This window comes from Aptenodytes patagonicus, chromosome 16 (genome assembly GCF_965638725.1).
Source record: "Aptenodytes patagonicus chromosome 16, bAptPat1.pri.cur, whole genome shotgun sequence".
In the NCBI taxonomy this organism is placed as follows: Eukaryota; Metazoa; Chordata; class Aves; order Sphenisciformes; family Spheniscidae; genus Aptenodytes; species Aptenodytes patagonicus.
Genome location: NC_134964.1, coordinates 1,835,879 through 1,851,292, shown reverse-complemented (window position 1 = coordinate 1,851,292; position 15,414 = coordinate 1,835,879). Strand labels below are relative to the sequence as shown.

The window sequence follows — 15,414 nt, the reverse complement described above, 5'->3', positions numbered from 1 at the left end:
GACATTGCCTTCTCCCTAAGTGCCAAGCCAGCTAAGCCCTCAGAGCTTTATTTCCAACCATCTGCAACACCTCTCTACTATCTCGTTATATTCAGCTCCACGAGAATCCTCACACATACTTTATTTCTAATGTGTTGTCTCAGATGCTGCGAGTTCATTTCCAGAAACTATTTAAGTTATCCATGCTGGACAAAATACTTTGTATTTTGTTCTTCAGAAATGTTAGCAGAGCTTAACATTTTTGCAAGGAAAAACAATTCAATAGAGAGAAACTTTAGTACTAGGAACGAGGAGGCTTTTAAAAGATTCAAGATAGCGTACCAGATTCCCCACTGTATTCTTCCATTTAAGTCTGGCTGCAGTACCATAGAAAAAGGGTCTCAGTGGTGAATTAGGACTCATATCTATACAACCCCTATGTGAGAAATGTATTCTTATCAAAGTCTCTTCGGCACTGCTGCGCTAGCTTCGAGCAACCTTCAGGTATAAACAATACCATTAGTCAACAGGTTGTCTACAGCAAATATCCATAAACAGTTCAACAGCACAGAAAACTACAATTCCCATACTGTGTACTGAAGGAACAAACTTCTCCCAGCTAGATCAAGAGCTTTTATACATTAAGAATTATAAGAGGGAGCCTGGTTGGGGCGGAGGGGAACCCACCAAAAAAACCCCCAAAAACCTCCCACGTGAATCCCATCCTGAATTTTTTTTTTTTTTTTTTTTTTAAAAACACCGAGTTGCAGTAACCTAAAGAGAATTAAGGTTATGTCAGCTCTAAATTCCAGCAGTACATGGGGCCCATACAACACAAATCCATCTTTCCCAGGGTGTCCTCCAGCATTCCCTGGTTGTTCAAACAGGAATTTGGAAATCAGAACACCCTTTTTTTTTTTTTTTCTTCCCAGCTACGGTGTTCAGGTGGTATGTTCACCCTACAAAGACATTAAAAAAAGACTAGAATGAGCCCTATTTTGTTTACTTTATCTGAGAAATACAATTGACTAGGGTGGTCTGTGATTTTTTTTTTTTTTTATAATAGCAGCATATGAACAAAGAATACTAAACCATACAAATACTCCATTTTAATCTATACTTGAAGTGGGCTTTAGACTTGGCCATCTGCTCCATTTCCAACTTAATCTTACTGGCCTTCCTCACTTTTAAGAAATATAATCAGCCATTTTTAAATACCTGGGTTTCTCTTCTGCCATAAGATTTACTTTTAATAAACATCCACCCCAACTCTTGTTCTCAGCGTGAATATGAGGTATAATCACCCGATACATGGACAGCCACAAGAAACTTTTTGGCAGTACCTGAATGGCCCCTTCAAACTGAGAGTCCCACCACAGTCTGGGACAAGAGAGCCCAGATTACATAAAGACATCAAGCAGAGATAATATATGGACAGGGTGGGGAAGCAGATTTTAGTAATGCTTGCAAAGACAGAAAGAAAACAGGATTATTTTCCTACTCCTTCACAGATATTTCAAGGGGCCTTTTTTGCCACAATTAAACAATATTTTGCCTCCAGAACCCCTTGATAAAAAATTAACTCCAGGCCTCGCAGCAGAAGGGAGAGCAGGGGCTGAGGGGATTAGTGACACACGCTGCATGGCTCACCACGCTTTCCACAGTGCTCACCACAGGTAGAGCTTGCAGGGGAAAGAAGTCTGACATAAAACTACGTGAAGAATATATATTAATGTGCTTGGCAGACAGAGTAGTATTATGTTAAGATCGAAGAATTTCTTTGATGGAGACAATGGCTGTGGCTTTGGTGACCGGGGATTCAGTGGATCAAATGCCATGGCTGACAGCATCGAATCCTAACATTGAAAAGCAATTCCTGCAACTCCCATCCCATCACCAAAACCAGCACAGCCTCATTTCTGCCCCTTATCTTAATCCAGTTTTATTTCTTCTTCATTTCTGTGTCCATCTCTTTAACAAGCTTTTAATGAAGCTTTCTGCCTTTCCCACTGGTTAGGATTAAAATAGTCAGGAAAAAGTTACAATTTTCTATGTGAAATTTCTTCCTTTGGGAATTGAAAGACATCATCATCATTTGGCAAATCTTCAGCTCCCCCTGCTTGGAAATCTGACAGGTTCAGAGATTCAGCACAGTCTAGTTCAAAAACCCAAAGCCATCAACAGCACGTATTAGCACCGGGTAATTTTGTAAGTAGAATGGTATATACCTTGCTAGGGAAAAAAATACCACTCAGTGACATACAAATATCATTTTGACCTCAGGGTCAAGTTTTCAAGAAACTTCTAAGTTATTGGGAAATGACCAGAAGTGTTTGGCTACCTAAATCCCACTGGTTTAAGAAGAGCTAGATACACTTAAGAACCGGAGCTGCAGAAACCCAGGAAAACTGCCTCAAGCACATTCTGCCACAGCTTATGTCTGGGTTTACAGAGTGGTTGCTAATATCACAGCAAAGCCACCTATTAAAAAAACACTCTCAGCAAACTTTTTCCTGCCTCTGCAGGAATGCATGCTTACCTTACCATCTTCCACAGCCACATGAAATAAGCCAGATTATTTTAGAATAAGTATTCCAGTGTTACAGCTGCTGCTGCTGAATGTAACCACAAAAAAAAGCTTGTTTGTTTTTTCTAAAACCATTATCACAGCTGATTTGCTGATTTATCACAGCCCTGAATGCAACATGTTTCTAGACCAGGTCCGTTGCAGAAAAGGTCTGTGGTGTGCAATGGAAAGTGCTGCATTTGTTGTGCACGTTTAAGTGCTCGCTGTAGAGTTCCGCAGAGATCCTGGCAGTGCTACGTGTAAAGGGCAGTGTAAAAACCTGGAAGGGAGCTCTTTTATCAAATTCCATAGATCTGACACACAATACAAGGAGAACCCACTGGTTTAATTCAGAGCAAAATGTAGGATTTATCAAAAGACGCTGAAGCAGTGAAGGGCTTAACAGAAGCAGCATTTTGTGCTGACACTGATTTACCTCCGCCACCCTCAGTACACTAGCCATGCTAGAAATAAGTGATTTTTTCCATTAGTACTCTTCTTTCAGTTAATACACAAACTTGTTTATCATTATAACAGTCTAGAATACAGAATAAAAGACACTTGTTCAATTAAATACTCCGTATTTATCTATGCAAGAGGGAACGTGCACTGTTCCTGACAGACTTGAAAACTGTAGTGGATTTTAGGACTAGAGTCCAACAGGGGATGACAGTGTATCAAATACTTGAGGCTTTTGCAAGAGCAATGAACAGCGATACATCGCTTTCATTACTGTCAATAAAAACACAGGCAGCTTTGATGAAGGTCTCAACGTAACAAGCAAGGGCTAAGTAATGACAAGCTCCTGAGTTGCATACATAAAGCATGCCAAAAGTTTTTAAGAAGAAGAAAATCAATGATTTATCTAACTGGCTAGTCAGGGACAGCTACAGTGCTCCGCCACACCAATATTTAAGCTATTACTGAAACACAAGATAAAGCCTGTTAAGGTCCCAAGCAGTAAGTGATAACAGATCAGTAGTGATGCTGCACTCAGACATCCCAGAAACTGAATGGGTAATTCATTTAACAGACCCTTAATTTGTGAATGACTCTATCAGGTCAAACAAGAGATATTAAACATAGTTTAGTAATAATTAGTTATAGCATAAAGCATTAGAGACACCCTGGCCTTTATTAATCTTTTGCCTTAAGTGATTTGCAGCCTTTCTGTATCGCTCATTTTCTTTAAAAGATACAGGGTCTGTCTCCTGTCCTAGCTGCCAAAACACCTCTAGTCAATTTTGTGCCCTGGCCCCTACCAGCTTACTTTAGAGGTTGCTCTGTACATGGAGGAGATCTTACAGAGTGAGTCTCTTCATAGAGTGGTTATTAAAAGTACAATTTTTGATCCACCATCTTTGTTCCATCAACTTGTCCCTGCCCCACGTGTGCTCCCAGCAAAGGGAGAACCCGGTTGTTCTGCCCACTCCTTGAGGATTAACGTTACACAACCTGCAATTTTCTTTCTCAGGTCAAAATTTTTTTAAATACAGAAACTCATTGGTGGAAGTTCAAATGAGGAAAAGAAAAAAAAAAACCAAAAGCGCCTTTCTGCTAGAGCATATGTGGAAAGATAATGAAGTCTACGAGATTTCTTTATTACGAATAAAAACAGACTGGTGTGGTGATTGGGTGGTTTATATTGACCTTTGCTGTAAAAGCTGCTCCTTATAGACTTTCGGCAGCAGGAATGGCAGTCAGCTCCTTCTGCTATGTAAACTAATCTAAAAATCACCAAGATGAGTAGTTCTTTTTTAAACGAATCTGCTTACTGCATTGTGGAGTTTGATCTAGTCTTAATTTGGCTTTGGATATCTCCCTTCGTAATTATAGGTCACTGTTTTCAGGCTTGAGTGTCTAAAGGTAGACTCCTTGCTCGCCAGAGATACCACTCTATTCTTTGAATAGTAAAAGAAAAGCAACAATAAAAATCAGAATCGGTGAACTCCTTGACATTAAAGGCATGGATTTCCCATAGTGGTTAATGGCACATCTGCCTTTCTAGCTTCACATCTGGCAGATTGGATGTGACATACTTTTTTTTTTGAAGGGACACAAAGAAAACAATTTTAAAACTAAAACTGAATACTAAACCTAGCAACTTGATTCTTGACCTCCCAGTAATAAAAATATGTCCATGTTAACATCATATTTATCTGTCTCAGTCCTCCTTTCTCCCAGGTTGGTGTCAAACAGGATGGGAAAATTCAAAATTGGTGACCTATGTGAAATGACTACAGCAAGGCCAAACTGTGTCTGCACTGTCAACAGGAGAAAATGCTTACGCCAGCTGAGAAAAGAGGAAATAAGGGTGAGACAAGACTGGAAAGGATAGCCTTTGTGGCATGAGACTCCACAGCCGGTGTGTCTGGTGCAAAGCCATCCTTTAACAGAGCTTTTGGACACGCTGAGGGAGAAAGCTGGCAGTCTCACTACCCGTTAGTAGGCTGATGGCTCCTGGAGTTTCCTGTTCCCAAAAAGGCAGTGAATTGTTGGGTATCCTGTTACCTCATCACTGATTTACTGCTGAAAAATGAATTAGAATTTCACAGGAAATAAAAACAACATGCTGTGGCTTCCTGATCCTTTCCCTGCACTATTTTCCCAAAATATTACAGTAACGTAGACTCAAATAGAAGGAAAAAATTCAAAAATTTCATAAGGATATAATTGGGCTGTAGCAGTATGCTGCATTGTCTAGGGGAAAGCAAAAAAATAAGTCTGACCAAAAGGCAAAAACCCTGAAGTAATAATTTTTCACCAGTCAATTGAAGAAATGTATTCTAAATATTCCAAATGTAAGAGGATTGAGTTCTATTAAAGTATAATGAATTAAACAATATAACTAGAGAGCGGAACTCATTGCCACAGATATCTCTGAAGCTAAAGATGTCTTAGAATCCCTCAACTAGACCTGGGTATCTACTATTTAGTAAAAAAAAGTTACAAAGTAAATTCTTGTACACATAACCAGAGACGAGCTTACAAGCTAAGAAACCAAAAGGCATTAACATTAACCGGATAAAAACCTTAAAGGGCGCACCAGAGACCGATCACTTACAAATCTGCTGAGATTATGGTTCAAGGTTTGTTTATTTATTTACAATAAAATTTTGGGGGTTTGCAGCAGAGAACGGGTTTAAGGATTGAGTGGATACTCGACTCTCAGCTCCAAGGAACTTATCATTGTGTTTCTTTTTCAATACCAATGTTGCTAAAATGTGTTTGGTGTATACATTTCCAGCACGATAATGTTTCTAGGAGAAAGCAGGGCAATTATGCCCTTGAGCAGTTCTGCAATTTCATATTTAATCTTTTGAAATACGCTCTTTCAGTTTAACAAATCACCTCTAAATTGCCAATCAAATCACTCCAGGAAACGAGACTCTCCATCTCACAGACTTGCAAGAAGTAATTTACCAATTAAAGCCAAAGAGAGTTACAAGAATAATTTAGGGAAGCTTTCTTGGAATATATTCCTTTAACTGTGTGCAAAAATCAAGCAAAAAAAACCCCAAAACCCTAGTCATTGTTATCCATTGAACCTCCTGCAAAAACAATACACAAATACCCTTTGTTTAAATAGCATAATCAAGGCTGCAAAGCCGAGCACTCTAAGGTCAGGAAAAGCCAGAAGTAAGCTGACCTAAGCAACCATAATTCAGCCCCATTGTGTGGCTGCACTACACTACAGCCTTTTGACGAGACAGAGAAGACATTACTTTAACAAACAAACTCGGCACACATATTGCCTGGTGCTCCATTTCTGAGCCACTATTCAACTCTATTAACCAGTGCTGAGCACCAGTGGAGATCCCTTAGACTTGGTCCGCCTTTGCGTTTCATGTTATGCGGCACACGCTGCATTCAAGCACACAGATTTTGTCTGCAGTGGGGTCTTAACTGTTTTGGTAAACCAGGCTTCAGAGTCACCTATGTGGAAAATGAAGGAAACTGTTTGAAGCGCCTTGTCCAGTATCCTACCAAAAACGTGGAAAAAGATGCCCCCATTTCACCATTTTAAAGTACGTTCACTACTTTCTCCTCCTGCGGCATCTACACAAACCAGCTTCCTTCACCAGCCAACCAAAGCAGTCCCACCCTGTTCTTCTCAGGTAGGCACCCTGCTCAGCGTTTGCCCAGACATTTCCAGGTTTCCTATTCAGCTGCTAAATCTGCACAGCAGATGCCTAGGGAAGAACAGAACAACATGGGAACCAGATATCAATACTTCCATTTTGCTGAAGTTTTCCCAATTTGTTTTTGTCAAAAAGGCTTTGGTTTACGCATTTCTTCATTCTCATCAACATCTTGTATGCACAAAAAATGTTATCTCAGAATCATTCATTTAAAACTCAATTTCCACGCAGAAATGAATGTTTTGTAGAATCACAGAATAGTTTGGCTTGGAAGGGACCTCTAAAGGTCATCTAGTCCAACCCCCCTGCCCAGACTAGCAGTTAAGGAGTGTCATCCTGCCGTACCAAGGCAATGACCGGCTCTGCAGGCACTGCTGTGGTCAGAGGTGCCTGTGGTTAGAGAAGGGGACGCGGCCAAGACTCTGCAAGAGCCAATTGCTGGCCATTTTAGCTACCACTGGAGCTCCTTAAAACAACTTTAAGGAGAGTAAGTTCAGCACCTCCAGCTTTGTCTAAGGAAAGCGCAAAGATGACTCAAAGCCACTTTTCTGAGCTACACAGTACAGTCTTCCAGCCACTACTGAAAATCTGCGCTGAAATCTGCGGTGACATACCCATGGCAGCCTAAAAAGGCAGCTAAAAATAACACCATTCTCAAAGTTAAATTTCTCTAACAGAAAAACAAGGTTAATATTGGCAGCATTAGTCCTGTCCTTTAACAGCAGGTGCCTGAAGGGCACTAGTTATCTCATTCTTCAAAGGAATTAATTTCTCAACCCTTTTCTTTTGTAGGTCACTAAGTGTGTCCTGCCAGGCAATGACTAAACAAGTCAAAAGAAGAAACCACAGTGGCCAGGCAGCATGGCCCATAGAAGCCACTTTCAGAGTGGGAATTTATTGAAGAATCTTTTGTAAAACCCTCCACTACAGCTAGGCAAGCGTGAGGCATATAGAGTGAAAAATTCTGGAACATCTTCTTACTGCTTTCCCTAGATTTGCATTGTTTGTTTTTGTATGCCAAGATTTGACTAATTTACTATGCAAAACAGGAAGAGATAAAATAAGGTTAAATAATTTAAAAGTTCCAGCCAAAACCTATATACTCCATATGTGAAATGTGATTTCATGAGCTAATTTTGCTTGCAGGCTCTTTGTAGTACATTACAGATAGCGAGACCAGAACACTGCACTGGGTATTTCAGGTGCTGTTCAAGCACTGAACTAAAAAGATTTTTGACCCAAAGAGCTTAGACTCTTCTGTGCAACATAAGGTAGCCATGAGGTAGATACAAGAAAGCTGAAAAGGGAGTAAAGAGAAACAATAAAATATTAGTCAGAATGGCAAGAGGTCCCCACAGTACCTCAGTTAACCGACACATGGAAAACTCTGTGTATATATATGTTGTTTACTACTCTGTATTTGCCTTCCCAAAGAGCAGAGCCCAGTTAGAGAATCCCTTGGGGTACCGTGAGTTGTATTAACTGATGAAAGAGCTGTCAGCTCTGGATGACTAAGGTGCATCGCATCTCATACCCTCACAGTGCAGGTCCTGTGTGAGATGTCAAAGTGCTGGCAACAAAGACTCTTTCTTGACTGCTAAGTCTTCTTCGGATAAGCACCCTTCCTCTACACTCCTCACAGAGGCCAAGGATAAGGGCCTCCCCTTGGTAGTGTTTTGCCTGAAAGATGAAATGCCTATTCTTTCTCTCCTCAGTATTCAAGGAGTCCTAAGACACACAATAGAGAGAAGTTCTTGATGCTACTTAACACCAGGCCTGCCCAAGAAGGCAGAAACCCTTTGGAAGGATCACAAAAGGAAAAGTAACTGCTACAAGGCTAAGGGGGAGGCATCAAATGAAGTAGTGGGATGCAGACTGAAAGCAAAGGAGGTGCTTTTTCCCCTCCACAAAAGATGCAGGTAAGCTCTGGAACTCTTCACCACAGGACGCTGTAGACGCAGAGCATTCATTAGGCCAATTCTTGGACAAAGAGTAAAAACCCACACTTAAGTCTAGCTGCAGTGTCCAGAAGCCATTTACCAACCATGAGGTTTGGGCTTAGTTTACCATCAATTGAAGTTAGCAATTAGCTAGAGTTAGTTTGTTATTGATACTGTGATTCATTATATCACCAATATTGTCTAGTTGCCATGCCTGGATAGCTTGAAATCAGTAAGTCCTGAAATGCATATGACACGTTTTAAAGTGGAACAAAGTAAAGGAGATTTATCTTTTACCAAAAATATCCAAAACATGGCTTTCTATGCAGAACCATAAGTTTTCCTTAGAAACAGTGATAGTTGAAAGCACTAAAAAGGCAGATACTTGTTCAGACAATTGCAAGATGACTAACAGCATTCCAGTGCTTTCACTCTCCCTTCCTATGCATCCCTGTGTATGTCCATGTCTAGGCTACAGCTGTAAGAGAAGTTTGACAAACACCTGTTATCACAGAAAATAACAGCTTGATGGAGCATGCCTGATCATGGTTTCTCCGTAGCTGAACTGGCTCAAGAAAAATAGAAGGTCAACATTTTAGAAAGATTTATTTGCTGGAGACATCAAGTTTTTATCTAAAAAGCCTGACAGCCTTTCAAGTACTTATGCAGGTACAGTTTATAGGTTATAACATGTGACATTACCAATGTATTCTGCCCTTTGAAAGGGCTCTTCCTTATTTCTACATTTTAATATTCGCTGCTGAGCTGTCCTTGCTTGTAAATGACTGTCAGGTTCAAATGTAGAATTAGATGATCCAAGACATCCTGTCTCTGGTGAATATAAATTTTAAAATATTGAAGTCGCCAGAAGAGTAATAAAGATGCCTATTCTGTATTTGCAGACTATTATCCACATTTCACAATGTTGCACAAATTGCAGGATTTGCACACGTGCACACAGGCTAGTTCTTTCTGAACCTAAAGAATGGCTTGGCAATGTTCCTATTTATTATGCCAATTCTGTGTCACAGCATTGATTTATCTTTAAATGTTAAGTAGCAATCATCAATGCATGGAGTTGAAAAAAGTGTTGCAAATTATGCCTAGTTACAAAATTCCCAGACTGATCATTCTTCAGTGGAGTTATCACTGGCAGTTGAAGGTTCTGAGAATAACAATGCTCTGTCAATGAAAGTGTTGAAGGAGAAAAACAGCTATGCAATATGGATTAAGTGACAGTGAAATAAAGAATTTCAGTTATACAAAGCTCCCGGCACTCTGGTAACGTCTTCTGGGAAGATTTTCTGTATATGTAAATAAATATTCCAGGTGCAAGACAGCAGACCACTCCCTACTTTATCTTTGTATTCACTGAAAGAGAGGCATAATTCACATCAGCTATTCCCCTGCAAAATTATGCTGGAAACTCTGGGGTTACCTTGGTGCAGGTAGATGAGGCAAAGCCTGTGCTGACAGAGCATTGGTCTCACCAGAAAACTGCTGTCTACTGAGTCCGCATGAAAAGCACAACTTTGCTATATGGCCTGGTTTTCAAGTGTGCCCAGCACCAGCCTTTTCACTGGTACACCACAAACTTTATTAACCCACCCATCCCTAGCTGAACAGAGGTTTCCAAGAGATGATGGAGGGTTCTCTGCAGTGTTTTCCTTCTGATGATTTTTCTCCACAGCATTACATATAGCTGCTTTTATTTGGCTCAGGGACAGAAGTGATACACGTTTTTATTTTTACTTGTAGCAGTCAATATTGGTGTGAAACAATACAGTTATGAACTTTATAAAATGAGACAAGAATAAGGTATCTTGAGCTAAAGAGCTTGTAAGTGTTTTGATTTTGAAATAACTATACTAATTAATGTAAACAAAGACCAGTAAATAAACTTTTAGAACACCTCAACAGTAAAAGTCATTAAAGATAGCTGAAGTGCTCAGTAAGATGTAGAAGCTTATTAAGACATTGCTGCAGTTCATCTGAAGCTCCTTAAGCCTTTAAATTCTTACTTATTACAGCGAATAAGTGTGCCATAAATTATATATGTTTAGGGAAAATTTAATTACAGTTGCCAATGGCTTCTCACACATAAGCCCACTTAACATTTCAATAAACATCCAGAAATTTGTAGGAACAATTGCAAACATTCATTTTATCACAGCTAATGCTGTTTTGCTTGTAAAAATTCAGGGTATTTTGGTGTTTATGGCATTCTGTACCCAGACCCATTAATTTCTGTGCTTCCCCCTATAACAATTGCATATTCTATCTTACATAATTTATACTATTGTTAAGTATTTATTGACTGGTATTCTTTTTTGCCTTTGAAGAACCACAGCACTGACACAGAAGAGTTAACAAGAAGCAACACAGAAGACTCAAGATGCGCTAGAAAATATGCAAGAAATACATCTCTGTATATGACCAGTGCTTTCAACGAGATTTGTTTGTAAGGCATCTTTCTATAAAATTGTACCCAAATCTTCTGTATGGTAAAGGCTGCACCTTCACAGCAGCTGCCCTTCCCTAGACATACTGCATCCTTGCTAATCTTTGTCATCGTGTACTTTATGTGCTGTTTCAACAAAAGCATCCTGTTACCACTGCCACCTCTCTAACGGAGGCTACTCACTCACTGCAGCACTAGGGACTGTTGTGGTTTAACCTCAGCCGGCGACTGAGCACCACCCAGCCGCTCGCTCACTCCCCCCCCGCCCTGGTGGGATGGGGGAGAGAATCAGAAGGGTAAAAGTGAGAAAACTCGTGAGCTGAGATAAAGACAGTTTAATGATTGAAATAAAATAAAATAATAATAATAATAGACAATACGAAGCAAGTGATGCACAGTGCAACTGCTCACCACCCGCTGACCGATGCCCAGCCAGTCCCCGAGCAGCGGCCCCCCCAGGGCCAACTCCCCCCAGTTTATGTACTGAGCATGACGTCCCATGGTATGGAATAGCCCTTTGGCCAGTTGGGGTCAGCTGTCCTGGCTCTGCCCCCTCCCAGCTTCTTGTGCACCTCCTCGCTGGCAGAGCACGGGAAGCTGAAAAGTCCTTGACTAGTGTAAGCACTGCTCAGCAACAACGAAAACATCAGTGTGTTATCAACATTGTTCTCATACTAAATCCAAAACACAGCACTGTACCAGCTACTAGGAAGAAAATTAACTCTATCCCAGCCGGAACCAGGACAAGGACTTCATCCAGATTCTGTCAAAGCCATTGATGTCAAAGTCCCATTTGATGATGAGGTCATCAAACATCCCTCTTTCAGTTGTACGAACAGGACTGCTTCACAACAGTTAATTCAAAACCACAGAGAGTCTTATATGTCTATGGAGTAGAGAAAGGAAAGAAAATATAGCACTAACTACACAAAATTAATATAGAAGTTCAATAGGCACCTATTTTCCCTCTTCTCCCCCAGCAAGCTTATTTAGCAATGCAGTAGTGAAAAACCACTGACTTCAAAGGAATTCTCGCCTTCAAACTGCCCTAACTGCCAAGCCTAAAAAGAAACTGTAATAAAAAGAAATGCTATTTGCTCCTTGGAACTGTCACACACACCTAAAAATTTCTTTGAAAATAAAATAATCAGTTTATAAAACAACCCATATACTGTGTTTTTAAAATACAACTAAGGAAGAGGCATGTAAGTAGGTGCTCAGTAGCAAGATCCTATGTTCAGATGTTGTTGGGGATTTTCTTGGTACTGTAGTTATGAAGAGTTTGGGGTGAATATTAAAAAAAAATCCACAGCTGTCAGACAGTGCTGCTTGAAAAGATTTTACTAATTCATACTTCAGATACCACATGTGCATTATTAAATTACTTTCATAACTTGTGATTTACTAATGGGAATTGCATGGTTGGTTTTGGTGTGGTTTTTTTTTTTTTTAATGTTGCCCATTTGTCCTTTAATGGGACAGTCCATTGAGAACCCCCCTGGAGTACTGCGTCCAGCTCTGGGGTCCTCAGCACAGGAAAGACACGGACCTGTTGGAGCGGGTCCAGAAGAGGGCCACGAAAATGATCAGGGGGATGGAACACCTCTCCTATGAAGACAGGCTGAGAGAGTTGGGGTTGTTCAGCCTGGAGAAGAGAGGGCTCCAGGGAGGCCTTATCGCAGCCTTCCAGTACCTGATGGGGGCTTATAAGAAAGATGGGGACAGACTTTTTAGCAGTCTGTTGCGATAGGACAAGGGGTAATAGTTTTAAACTAAAAGAGGGTAGATTTAGACTAGATATAAGGAAGAAATGTTTTACGCTGAGGGTGGTGAAGCACTGGAACCGGTTGCCCAGAGAGGTGGTGGATGCCCCATCCCTGGAAACATTCCAGGTCAGGTTGGACGGGGCTCTGAGCAACCTGCTCTAGTTGAAGATGTCCCTGCCCAGGGCAGGGGGGTTGGACTAGATGAGCTTTAGAGGTCCCTTCCAACCAACTATTCTGTGATTCTATGAGTCTATGTAATGCAGAAAAGTAATGAAATATGAAGACCATCCAATTTGCCCTCGCAACATTCCAACTACTTCTCCACTGTTAGTCATTAAACATATCCCAAAAGCCTGTGAAAGACCTGGGCAGACTTTCTACTGAAACACTTGAAAGAAAATCACCTAGTCTGTTTACAGAAGTAGAACTTGTTGGAAATTGGGGAAAGAGAAACACACAATCCCCGTGCTAAAAATAATGAAAACACATGTGGAAGGGTTAACAGAAGAAAGAGCATTCCCATTTTCAGTGTTTACCATCTGAGCCCTGCTATGTTGTATTGATTTTATGTTGCAACAATTTAAAACAAATAGCCTAAAAAAGGCAATGGTTGCAAAATAATGGTCACTCTGGAATAGACTTGCAGTATGGAACTGAAAGCAAAATTATTGACCAGATCTCAACTATGAGGTGATGTAGCTGCACTGATAGGAAAGGGGCTAGGCCTCCTGCACTAGAAGACAGACATCCTCCACCAACTGGAAAACCACAGACAAGATCTTCTTAGAAACTTTTAAGACAACTAGTAAAGGAAACTCCACTTGTAGTTGTTATATTCTCCAGGGCATTCAGACGTACGTGCCATAGATGTGTTTTTAAATCATTTTTGTCTAGATCAGACCTGTCAAGTCTCTCTCATTGAGAAAAATTCAGTTTGAGGCTTCCAGGTTTTTTTTTCCAGCAGCAAGACTGGTTTAAGACATGAAGTGTTGACTGACCTACCATGAGTTTTTGTCTCCATTTCAAGAGGGAAAATAACCTAAAACACAGGGGCATTACGTAGGGATGCACTGTTTCTCAAACAGCAGTCAAAATAATTTCTATCTAGCTGTTCTGGCCTTGATAAATGCAGTAATACCAAGCACATTGCCAGCCTGGTAAAGGTTAGCATCTCTGGATACGTCAGTGTTAACTATCCTTCTGAACTCTCTTAAGTACGCAGCATATCTCTTCCTAATGCTGCTAATGTTCATTTCATTAAGGTAAAACTAATTACAGATTTGCATGCTTTTCTCTTTACCTTTATTCACAATTCTAACAGCTAATATGAGGTGCCAAACCACCACTAATTGAAAATTGATTTTACATTCAATTAAATGGCTAGCCCAGGAGGTAAATATACATGCAGAAGTCTCATCAGCTGACCCGTTCCCCTGTGAGCATCCATGCTGAATTTCACTGACATAATCAGTATCTATAACAGGAACAGTGGCAGCTATAGATGATGTCTAAAGAACACACATAACTAAAACTTCGGCATTTAATTGCTAAGGAAAGAGAGACACACTTACATAATCTCAGGTGTTAGCATTGTGACAGCAACAATTTGTGATGGTCAAGCAGTGCTAGACCTGGAAGAGGAGCCCAAACTCACGCTGGCCTGCTGCTTTAACAGACCTGCTGTTTGACTCTACTGCTCGTTTTATTTTTAATCTTTGTGCAAGACTTAGGAAAGTGATGCTTGTTTTGGCATTTGTTTCAGTAGCAAGTTTCAGAAAACCTTACAGTAAAATTGCATTATTTTCTTTAAAGTTTTATTTCAGATTTCTATAGTCTGCCTTATGATCCAAACCAGGGGTTCCTCATCCTTTCTGTCTCTTAATGCTGCTCTAAAAAAAAAACCTCAGTCCAAAACATGAAGAATTCCATAACAGAAATAATTACAAAGGATACAGCTATGAGTGAATATACTATTTTGAAGTACTTAGAATTACAATGTTTGCATAAGGCTTGCGAATCCGTACAGGCATGGGCTCTCCCCAATTAGACTAAGTCTAATCTGCTTGTATCTGCATATAATCCATAGTAAGGACCAAGGCTGACATGTCTTGCTTTTCTGTGTAAAAAGTGCTGGCCTGAAAAGCATCAGGGCACCTGGGCAAGACCGTTCAAGGCAATTTACTCTGTCCACAGACTTGTGCAGCAAAGTACACTATGGTGAACATTCCACAGGGAAAAAGTTGATCAAGTCAGAACCATAGACAAAGGGTAAACAGTTTAGTCAGCGCATTGGCAGCAAGAACTGCTGAAATGCTCTACATACATTAGAATAAGGATATATAATCAATAATATGCAATACCACCCAAAGTAGAGAAAAACTGCAATTCATTCTTTGGTGGTGTAAATCAGCCTGGCTTTATTGTCATCAGTGGATTTCCACACATTTAATATTGTAAAAATTTTGGCCCTAGAAGCGTAAGACCCTTCCTCTGAATGCAAGTGATTAATCACCAAACACTAATCTGTTATTTGTATAAGGAAGAATGCAGTCCACCTTTT

General features: G+C 40.3%; 1 protein-coding gene across 2 annotated transcripts in view; it reads right to left on the bottom strand.

Moving 5' to 3' along the window:
* TOM1L1 (target of myb1 like 1 membrane trafficking protein) overlaps positions 1 to 15,414 on the bottom strand; it is a 583,218-nt gene that overhangs the window by 523,461 nt on the left and 44,343 nt on the right. The window lies entirely within an intron of this gene.